The sequence below is a fragment of the Nannospalax galili genome, unplaced genomic scaffold, assembly GCF_000622305.1.
Source record: "Nannospalax galili isolate Female #2095 unplaced genomic scaffold, S.galili_v1.0 scaffold615, whole genome shotgun sequence".
Classification (NCBI taxonomy): Eukaryota; Metazoa; Chordata; class Mammalia; order Rodentia; family Spalacidae; genus Nannospalax; species Nannospalax galili.
Window position 1 is genome coordinate 17,991 of NW_008336950.1, and position 10,185 is coordinate 28,175.

The following is a 10,185-nucleotide window of genomic DNA, read 5'->3' on the forward strand; positions in this document are numbered from 1 at the left end:
GCCTGCTCTGAGGTCAGCCATAGTGCACACACCTTTAATCCCAACATGTGGGAGGCAGAGGCAGGTGAATCTCTGTGAGTTTGAGGCTAGCCTGCTCTACATAGCGAGTTCCAGGCCAGCTGGGGCTATGGGAAGACGCTATCTCAAAAATACCAAAAAAAAGCATGCTCTGTTAGGTCTGAAGATGCCTCGTACAACTTTGTCACCTTGTCTCTTCACTGCATAGGCGGTCACGTGGGCAGCCTGACCTGTACCCTCTAAGGTTGTGGAAGTACTCTCTAAAATGGTCACACCACCACCCACTTGCCCTTTGACCCATCTCTCAGATCAGATCCTTATCTTTATTTTTTTAATTTTTTAATTTATTTTTATTTTATATGTATGAGTGTTTTGCCTGCATGTGTGTTAAGGCACCCATGTCGTGCAAGAGGCCGGAAGAGGGCCTTGAAACTGGAATTACAGATGGTGGTTAGGTGCCATGTGGGTGCTGAAAACTAAACCCTGGTTCTCTACAGAAGCAGCCAGTGCTTTCAACTGCTGAGCCACCTCTCCAGCCCCAGATCCCTGTCTTTAATGCATGACTTTAAGTGAAAGTATCCTAGGAAATTCTGAAGATTCAGAATAAATACCATCCACCAAGCAATTGGACACCATTTGATGATGTTCAATTTCCAGTTTGTGTGTCATGTGAGGAACATGGCAACATAATATGCTCTATGTGAGCATGCCTCTTCATCTCTGTTTCTTTCCCCCATGAAAAAAACCCCAAACCTGCCTTTCCTTGTGGATCCCACTTTAGGTTCATTTTCCCCCATGGAGTGCACACCTGGCAATTCCTCTTGAAAATGCAGTGCGAGAGGGGTCTATGCTAAGTCATCAGCAGTAAGTCTCTGAATTATCCTGTTTTGAGTCCCTGCCAAATTTATCCATCTTCCTCCCAAAGCACCGTCCTCAGAGCCCTGATAGGAAGACATGGAAAAACATCTTCTGGAGGAAAGGATGCCCCTGGGGTAAGACGTGCCCAAGGATGGGGTTGAAGAACAGACTGGAAGTCACTGTGGCTGGAGTTAAAGGGGAGTGTAGGAGGTGGGACAGTGGTGGGGTTGAGGAGTCTCTGAAGCCACAGTGAAGACCTGGACTCTGCCTGTGCGTGAAGCCTGGATCCTCTGCAGGCGTTTGAACACACAAGGGTATCACCACCTCGTGTTTTCACAGCTGGCTGCTAGAGACTGGTTCAGGGCAAAGGTGGACACCTGGGACCCACTCAGGATTTAATGATGCTGACGATGGGGCCTAAGAGCAGGTGGAGGCAGGAAGGGTGGGGACGTGTTTGATTCCTGGTGCTTTTTTTCTTAACATTTTGTTTTATAAATTTTTTATTGAAATTTTTTTGTATTTCATACAGAACATCTTAATCATTTTATACCCCATTTCCCATCCACACCCTCCCATACATAGCACCGCCCACTGGACTCCACACATTCTGTCATTTATGTTAAGGCCTATCGAGTCAAGTTACTGTCCCTCAGTGCAAGTTCATCCTCTGAGGTCTAGTCAGCCTATCTAGAGTCCCTCCCTTTAAGAGGAGCAGCTCTTCCTCACCCAGCAGTAACCAGCTGCCAATAGCTTTTCGACTAAGATTGGGTCCTGCTGCCCATGTCCACAGTTCTGTGCTGGGATTTTGTCTGTCTGAGTTTGCGTGGAGCTTGTGCGTGCTGACGCCATTGCTGTAGGTTCTTAACATTTTTATTGTTTCAGGTTTTTTTGTCTTTTTCTTTATGCGTACGCGCGTATGCCTGCATGTAGGTAAGTGCACCCGTGTCGTGCAATGCCCATGGAAGTCAGAGGAGGCTGTTGGATCCCCTGGGACTGGAGTTACGAACAGTTGTTAGCTGCCATGTGGGTGCTGGGATTTGAACCGTCCTCTGCAAAAGCAGCCAGTGCTCTTAACCACTGAGCTGTCTCTCCAGCCCCTGGCTTCTGATACAATAACTACAAAGGCTATAATATGACATCTGTAGTCTTCCCTGCCCCCCCCAAAATAATGCATAGCTCAAATTAATTTATAAAGAAAAATCAGACAAATTCAAGTTGAAATAGATTTTACAAAATAACCAGAATATATTCTTCAAAAACTCACTACAGCTGGCTTGTTTCAATTTTTTTAATATTTTATTTTAGGTATGAATGTATTGACTGCATGTGTGTAAGTGCTCTTAACCACTGAGTCACCTTTCCAGCTCCTGTTTCAATTAAGCTTTTTTTTTATTTATTATTTTTATTTTGTGTGAATGCGTGTATTGCATGTAGGTAAGTGCACCTGTATCATACAATGCCCATGGAGGTCAGAAGAGGCTGTCAGATCCCCTGATACTGGAGTTATGGACAGTTGTTAGCTGCCATGTGGGTGCTGGGATTTGAACCCGGGTCTTCTACAAGAACAACCAGTGTTCTTAACCGCTGACCCATCTCTCCAGCAGCGTTTCAATTTTTTTTTTTTTTCTGTCTTTTTGAGACAGGGTCTCCCTGTAGCCGTCCTGGAACTCACTATGTATATGTAGACCAGGCAAGATTCGCCTGCCTCTGCCTCCCAAGTGCTGGGATTAAAGGCATGCACCACCACACCCGGCTCAATTTTTAAATTGACATAAAATTCTACATGGCTATGGAATACCAGGTGAGTCTTTGCTGCTTGTGTCCACTGTACAATGTTCTCATCTGGATAAGCAATCTATCTCTTCAACACTTGAAAGCCTCTCTTCTGGCCTTTCAGAAATATTCGGCATATTATTGTTATATACACTCACCCTCCTGTGAATAGAACAGAAGAACTTTCTTTTCATTTAACTGTAACTTAAAACCTGTTGTCCAACCTCTCCTCATCTCCCTCCCTCCCCACTGCCATCAGCCTCTGGAAACTACATATCTCCTCTCCATTTCCATGGCGTTAACTTCTATAGATTCTATGTATGAATGGTATCTTCTGGTAATTGTCTTTCTGCGTCTGGTATATTATAATGAACCTAATGGCTTGGATCCATCTTTTATGATGGAGTACTAGTCCACTGTTTTCTTTATCCATTCATCCCCATTGACGGACATGGGATGATTCCATTGGTTTTTTTATTGTAAATTCAGCATTTCATATGGACAGGTATTCTTCTGCATGTTAATAAGGTCCGTACTTGTATCCAGTGTCGTAGTACTTATGATAAACACCATGATTGCTCTAGTTAGCTTCCTGTTGCTGTGATAAAACGCTGACCAAAAGCAATTTGGGGAGGTAAGAGTTCATTTCAGTTTATAACTCCCAGGTCATAATCCATCTCTGAGGGAACTCAGGGCAGGAAACTGGAGGCAAGAACTGAAGCATAGACCACAGAGGAAGCTGCTTACTGGCTTACTCCCCTGGCCTGTGCTCAGTCTGATTTCTTATACAACCAGGACCACCTGCCCAGGAGTGGCATCACCCACAGTGGGCTGGGCCCTCCCACATCACTGACAGTCAAGAAAATGCTCCACAGACATGACCACAGGCCAACGCATACAGAAAATTCCCCAAAAGAGATTCCTTCTACCCAGGCATGTCATGGTGACAACTGAAACTATCCAGCACAAAGTCCAAAAGTAACTCGGAGACAAAAGGGTTCATTTCATCTTACACATTACAGTCCAACATCAATGGAAGCCAAGGCAGGAGTTTGAAGCAGAACCATGGACGAATGCTGCTCACTGGCTCACTCCCTCACTCATGGCCAGCTTCCTTTCTCATACAGCCCAGTCCTACCTTCCTAGAAATGGAGCCACTCACAGTGGGCTGGGCCCTCCTACATCAATTAGCAATCAAGAAAATGCCCGCATAGCCATGCTGTTGCAAGTTCTCTTGGGCGTCTCTTGCACGATCAGACAAACCATATAATATATTTTTATGTGAATTTATTATGGTTTATGCCCTTGGGTAGGGAGGGGGTAAATGGGGAACTTACACAGAGACAAGCCCTCTTGTGCTGTGGCTCAAAGCCCGCCACTTCAGATGCTCCCGCTTCCTACCCATAGTCTCTCTTAACTTTCGCCCACACATCTTGGGCCCATAGTCTCGACCCAGGTTGGTAAATGCCCCCTCTCCCGCGGGTGAGGCGCTGGGGCCATCTCTCTCTCCACACCCTCTGCTGCACACGTTCCTCCTGGCTCAGGGCTTCCGTCCCAAGATGGCGCAGAAAACCCCTCCCCAGTCCATTTTCTACAGCAGGCCCCACCCTTCGGAAGAGCCAGTCACCTGTTCCCCTGCACACGTTCCTCCTGACTCAGGGCTTCCATCCCAAGATGGCGCAGAAAACCCCTCCCAGTCCATTTTCTACAGCAGGCCCCACCCTTCGGAAGAGCCAGTCACCTGTGAGACACACGCCCACATACTGGTCTGATGGAGGAAATTCTTTAATCTAGGTTCCCTCTTCCTAGGTGTGTCAGGTTGAGAACCAAGAACCAATTGACCATCACATTCAGTTTCAAGACATTTCTATCCTGAACAGGCTTTAAACTCGTGCACGGTACTTTCCCTCCTACTTCATGCACTGTCTCCTTCAAACAACAGAAATTACCAAACATGCATGCAGTTGGGGTCCTATGATAGGTGTTAGATCTACAACATTAGTTGGACCACTGTGTTTTCCTCACTGTGTGGCCAAATTCACAAACGCAAGGACGAGGAGAGTCCCAAGTCCCCAGGGAGACAAGCACAGGTTTCCGTCAGAGTCTCGGTACCTCCCATCTCACAAGGTATCTGCCTCCTCCTCCCCTTCTCCTTGCCACTCAAAGAGAAGGCCCTGTTCCCACCACACCACTGTAACCCTATTCTCAGCAGCCTCATGCTGCTAGGACTTGGCAGTGTAAGCCTTTGATCACCAGTCACTCTGTTAGCAGTGCCCCTATATCCTACAATCCTCCCTCATCTTTAATGAATCCCCTTGATCTTTGTGTATATTTATGAATTCAATAATTCAATAAAGACTTATTGAGCATCTGTGTCCACTTTGCCTGACTATAATGCCTCACTATGGCAGCTCAATGGCATCAAAAAATACACACACAAACACACACGTCTGTCTCCCCATCTCCTCACTGCCGTTTTTCACTTCTCTCTCCTTTCCTGGAATATCAACACCATGTTCACCCTCTTCTCAACAGACGGCGCTGCTTCCCAGTTCACTGAAAAACGGAAGCCATCGGAAACGAGCTTCCCAGGGCTCTCACACCGCGTGCCCGACCCACCTGTATTCCCAGACACTGCCCATATGGTTCCCTAGGGCCTACCTCCACTTCATTGCACCCATTACTAGAGAAGCACTGCTTCCCAGTTCACTGAAAAACGGAAGCCATCGGAAACAAGCTTCCCAGGGCTCTCACACCACGTGCCCGACCCACCTGTATTCCCAGACACTGTCCATATGGTTCCCTAGGGCCTACCTCCACTTCATTGCACCCATTACTAGAGAACATGATCAACACTGAGCATTATAATCCACTACCATGTAATCACAGAGTCACACTGCAAGGAAATGCACCATATACAATGTCCCTTTCACACATGCCTGTTCCAATGTCTGCATCCTCCAGAGTTTCAGACCACTGTTCACAGGCACCTGAAGAATCCCCAGTGTCAAAAAGTGAAGACAGTCACTAAGTAACTTCAGTTTGGACACCAATAAATATTCGAGATGCATTTTCTCGCTTACCCATCTCTAAAGTTCCTATGTGGTTTTTCATGCTAAATTATTCCCATTCATTATACTTAACATATTTTTCACTTTTGAAACTTATCATGCATATTTGTTGCATTATTGAAAGAAGATGGAATTAGCATCCACCTCAGTGTTACTGTGGATCCCACACAAAATATCCATGAATGGGCTCATTAGTCAGTAATTAATTAGGTAATTTGTATTTTAATCATTTTGATGAATATCCTGGGTCCTACATAGTGGAAGGAGAGAACCAACTCCTGGAAGCTGTCCTCTGGACTGGAGACATGGCCTCTTGCTGGAGAGATTAGGTTCAGTGGACAAGACCAAGTGCTGCCCTTCAGAGGACCCCAGTTCAGTTCCCAGCACCCACATCAAGTGGCTCACAACTGCCTGGAACTTCAGTTCCAGGGAATCTGATGCCCTTTTCTGGCCTCTATGGGTACCTGCACTCATGTGCACACACACACACACACACACACACACGCATAATTAAATAAAATATCTTTCAAACTTGCTATGCCTGATTATTGAAACAATTCCTCCCAAAAATTACAAGGGATGCCCTGAATTGTATTATGTGTTTATTGACTTATCCCTATCGCATAAACACTACAAGACCAGATCTTGCAGTACGTGGAATGTCTTGGCCCAGTGCACCAGCTCTGTTAGTTCTGGTAGGATGGACATAGTCATGAATGAGTATCAGTCACCCTCGAGATGTGTCATGAACACCACATACATGCAGTAACAGAACAGAGCTGGCTTCTCTTGTCACTCTGAAATTAACTCGCTCCTGGGAAGTGTTTGTTATCTAAACAAAACAGTCTTGGAAGGCAATCAGACCAGACTCTTTTTGTACTTCCTGAACCTTTATCTTCCAAAAAGGAAGGTGGACTGGCCACAAATTTATGACTTGCACTCTGTGATAATGTTGTATCAGCCATAACAGACTGCTTTTGCTCACTACTGGCGAGAGTATATATAAAATATCCTTGGAGAGTCAGAATGAAATCTTGACATACTTCTCTTCTCCACGTGACAGATGTACCGTTCCAGTAAGACTTACGGAGTTTGAGAGTCTGTTTCTCGTTCATACCAAGAAAGACCAGCAGGATGGCGGTGACTGACCAGCAGAAAGATGGGAGGGAATGAGGAGGGTACTTGTCAGCTGGGCTGACTACAGCCCAGCAAAGGGAAGGAGTAATAAGAAACTGTCTAGCATCAGGCAGAGAATCATTTCTCCCAATAGTCTCAAGATGGTTTGCAGCAGTGTCAACGTGTCTAGGCTGACTGCGGTGCCCAGAACCTTCTCTCTAGAATGTTTCCAGTTAAGGAGAGCAGGACAGATTTTACTCTCTTGAGAGCTGCAGACTGGGTTCCTATACATTCAAACTGGTACGACCCCAGGCCTGTCTCCTGCCCCGGCAGAGCTCAGCCGACCCAAGGGGGCTGAGTGATCCCTAAGAGGAATACCTCCCAAGGAGGTCTCCTCTTCTTCCACGTGCCTGACCGGCATTCCCCAGGTGAGATGCCACTTCCCCATAAGAGATGGTACTTCCTTCCTCCCCTCTATGGGTTTCTTGGTTCCTTCCTCCCAAATGCTTTGGCCCCAACTTTAGCCTCCAGGATTGAGTTGAAGAGGTATAAAGAGCCCTGTGTTACCTTGCCCCTGAAGAGACATCTATCTATAAAGCTGCCAAACAAGTGGAGTTTGGAATTTCTCCCAGAACTGCTGAGAGTTTCCTATGTCAATTGAAGTGCTAGAGGACCCCTCAGGAGCATGCATGGTATTTGATGGGGCTAATTTAACAGTTTCCTAGGCATTCAGGCATGAATTAAAAGAGGCATCTAGCTAAAGCCCCTGCCTCTGGCCCAGCAGGTGCACCCTGAGGCAGTGACTGCGGAAGCCAGGTGCAGGCTGCAGGACTCCTTTAGACTCCACATTTAGCACTAAGCTCTCAGTGTCCCCTCCCGGTCTTTTCATAGCCTCAACTCCCTCAGCTCTGAGCAGCATGCGTCTGGCCAGACCCAGTAGATGGCAAAGACAGTACGAAACCATCTTCTGTGCTCACATTGCACCATCAGGGAAAACGACTGGAGATGAAGCACACACTGAACTCCAGGAAGACCTGCTGTTGTGTCTTTTACTAGAAATTAGCTGGTAGGACTTTCCTCAGGCACCAAGCCAGGCTCTCCCTGCCCCTGACCTCTGAGTAGAGGCTCAGTGTAAACACCAGCCCTCTCCATGACAGTCAGAGACCTGCACCTCTGCTCCACCAGACTTCAGGTGAGGAATGACTGTCAGAGTGACTTGCAAAGCTTGCTGTGTGCTCTCTTTCCCAAGAAGTGTGACTCCTTTAGAACTGAATCTTTTGTAGTTAGCTGATGTGAGCTTTGTCTGGGCTGAGGGGACACACTGGAAATGTTCTTGGGGAACTGCAGGCTCTTGTAGGGAGTGGCAATCTGGCCTCAACTTCCCTCTTTGGCCATCGATGATACATTGTTGCTGTCCTCCTAGTGGGCTTGGTTGAGGGCAGGTGGGGTCAGAATGGAGGGTTGTGGCTGGGGAAGGTCCTGCTGCAAGGTCCCCTAGGAGCAGCAGTGGGAACGAATGACCGGGTTTTCTCTGAGTTAGAGATGCCCAGGGAGGAGGTGCAGGCCTGTCAGCGTCTCCTTGAGCCTCCCCTTTCATTTCAGCAGGATGAAGCTTCTCAGCAGCCTTCTTTGCTGCGCCTTGGTCCTGGGATCCAGCAGTGGAAGCTGGTTTTCATTCGTCGGCGAGGCTGCTCAAGGTAAGGTCAATGGAGGCAGGGTCACCTGAGCTCTCTACAGCACTGGAGTGCCTGTCACAGGCTGTGCCATTGGCACCATGTATGATATGTGCTTGTAGGACTTCTTATGTGCACTGCATATAGCACAGCAGGTGGCAGAGCAGAGATTACAACCCAACTGTGCATGGGCCCAATGTTGCTTGATTGACTTGTCTGCCTAACACGTCTTAAATTCCTTCATAAATAATGTGAGGCAGGGCTGGAGAGACGGCACAGTGGTTAGAACACTTGCTGTTCATCCAGTGGACCAGGGTTTGATTCCCAGCACCCACATGGTAGCTAATGAGTGCACTTACATACATGTAAGCAATACACTCATACACATAAAATAAAATAAAATAAAATAAAATAAATAATATGAGGCACGTGAAATCACTGGGAGGACCTTAATACCATCCAGGTCTGGATCAATCTTCACCCTGCACCTAGAGTCTTATGACTGGTCTTGGGTATGGCCTGGCATGGGGACTTTCAGTTTCTCCCCTGGTGATCAGAACCTGCATCCACAGATGAGAACATTGCCCTAGCGCTTCCTCAAGGTGAGCTGCTAATGAGCTTCCTAAGTTACTTGGAGGGAATGATCTTCCCAACTCACAACATCTAAGGCTGCTATGATCACAGACTGAGGTCATCCTTGAGTCTCTCAAAGGTGTAGGCAGTCTTATGTTCACGGGCCTGCTGCCTTTCCAATCCAGGGGCTGGGGACATGTGGCGAGCCTACCCTGACATGAGGGAAGCCAACTGGAAGAACACAGACAAATACTTCCAAGTTCGGGGGAACTGATGCTGCCCAAAGGGGACCTGGGGGAGCCTGTGCTGCTGAAAAGATCAGGTAACACAGATTGCTAGGGACACCAGGCCTGGGTGAGCAGGGTTGACTACCTGATGATTCCTGGAGCAGATGTATCAATCTGTGCCCCACCTCCTCCTGCCCATCCTTCCACCATCTCCATCCATGTACAGTGTAGACCCTAGGCTGTGGGTAGAGCCAGAACACAGCTCATGATGGATGGGCCTGCTCCCAGATGCAGACAGGAAGTGATTCCCAGCCCTCCTCTCTGGGTACTGTGCCTCCAGTGTAGGGTGATCAGCCTGGGCTGAGCAGGGCTGAGCCTGACAGGGTCAGTGCCTCAGCCCCCCACCCCCACTCCCGCTTCCTGGGCCTTCCTGGGCTCTTCACAGGGCCATCCCATACAAAGGGGAGAAATGGTAGATGGCTGTGGTCACACAGCCTGGTGATGGATCTCCTTCCTATCTGCCTCCATCAGTAATGCCAGAGAGAACATGCAGATGTTATTGGGCCATGGACACGAGGACTCCATGGCTGATCAGGAAGCCAACAACTGGGGCCACAGTGGCAAAGACCCCAACCTCTTCAGACCTGCTGGCCTGCCTGACAAGTACTGAGCTTCTTCCTCACTGCCTCAGAAGACTGGGCTGTGGGTCGCTGAGGATAGGCTGGAATACTTCAGTTCTGTGTTTACACAGATTCCTAAGCAACACACAATAGGAGTCTTAAGAGATGCGTGTGCAGTTGAATGTTTTGAAACTGGATTATTCTTGCAGTAGTAACTGCTTGCTTGAGAGGTGGAGGAGAAAATAAACACTTTGTG

At 47.6% G+C, this 10,185-nt stretch overlaps 1 pseudogene; it reads left to right on the plus strand.

Moving 5' to 3' along the window:
• The first annotated feature begins 8,015 nt into the window (after nt 1-8,015).
• On the plus strand, nt 8,016-9,979 carry LOC103732963 (annotated as a pseudogene).
• The last annotated feature ends 206 nt before the right edge of the window (nt 9,980-10,185 follow it).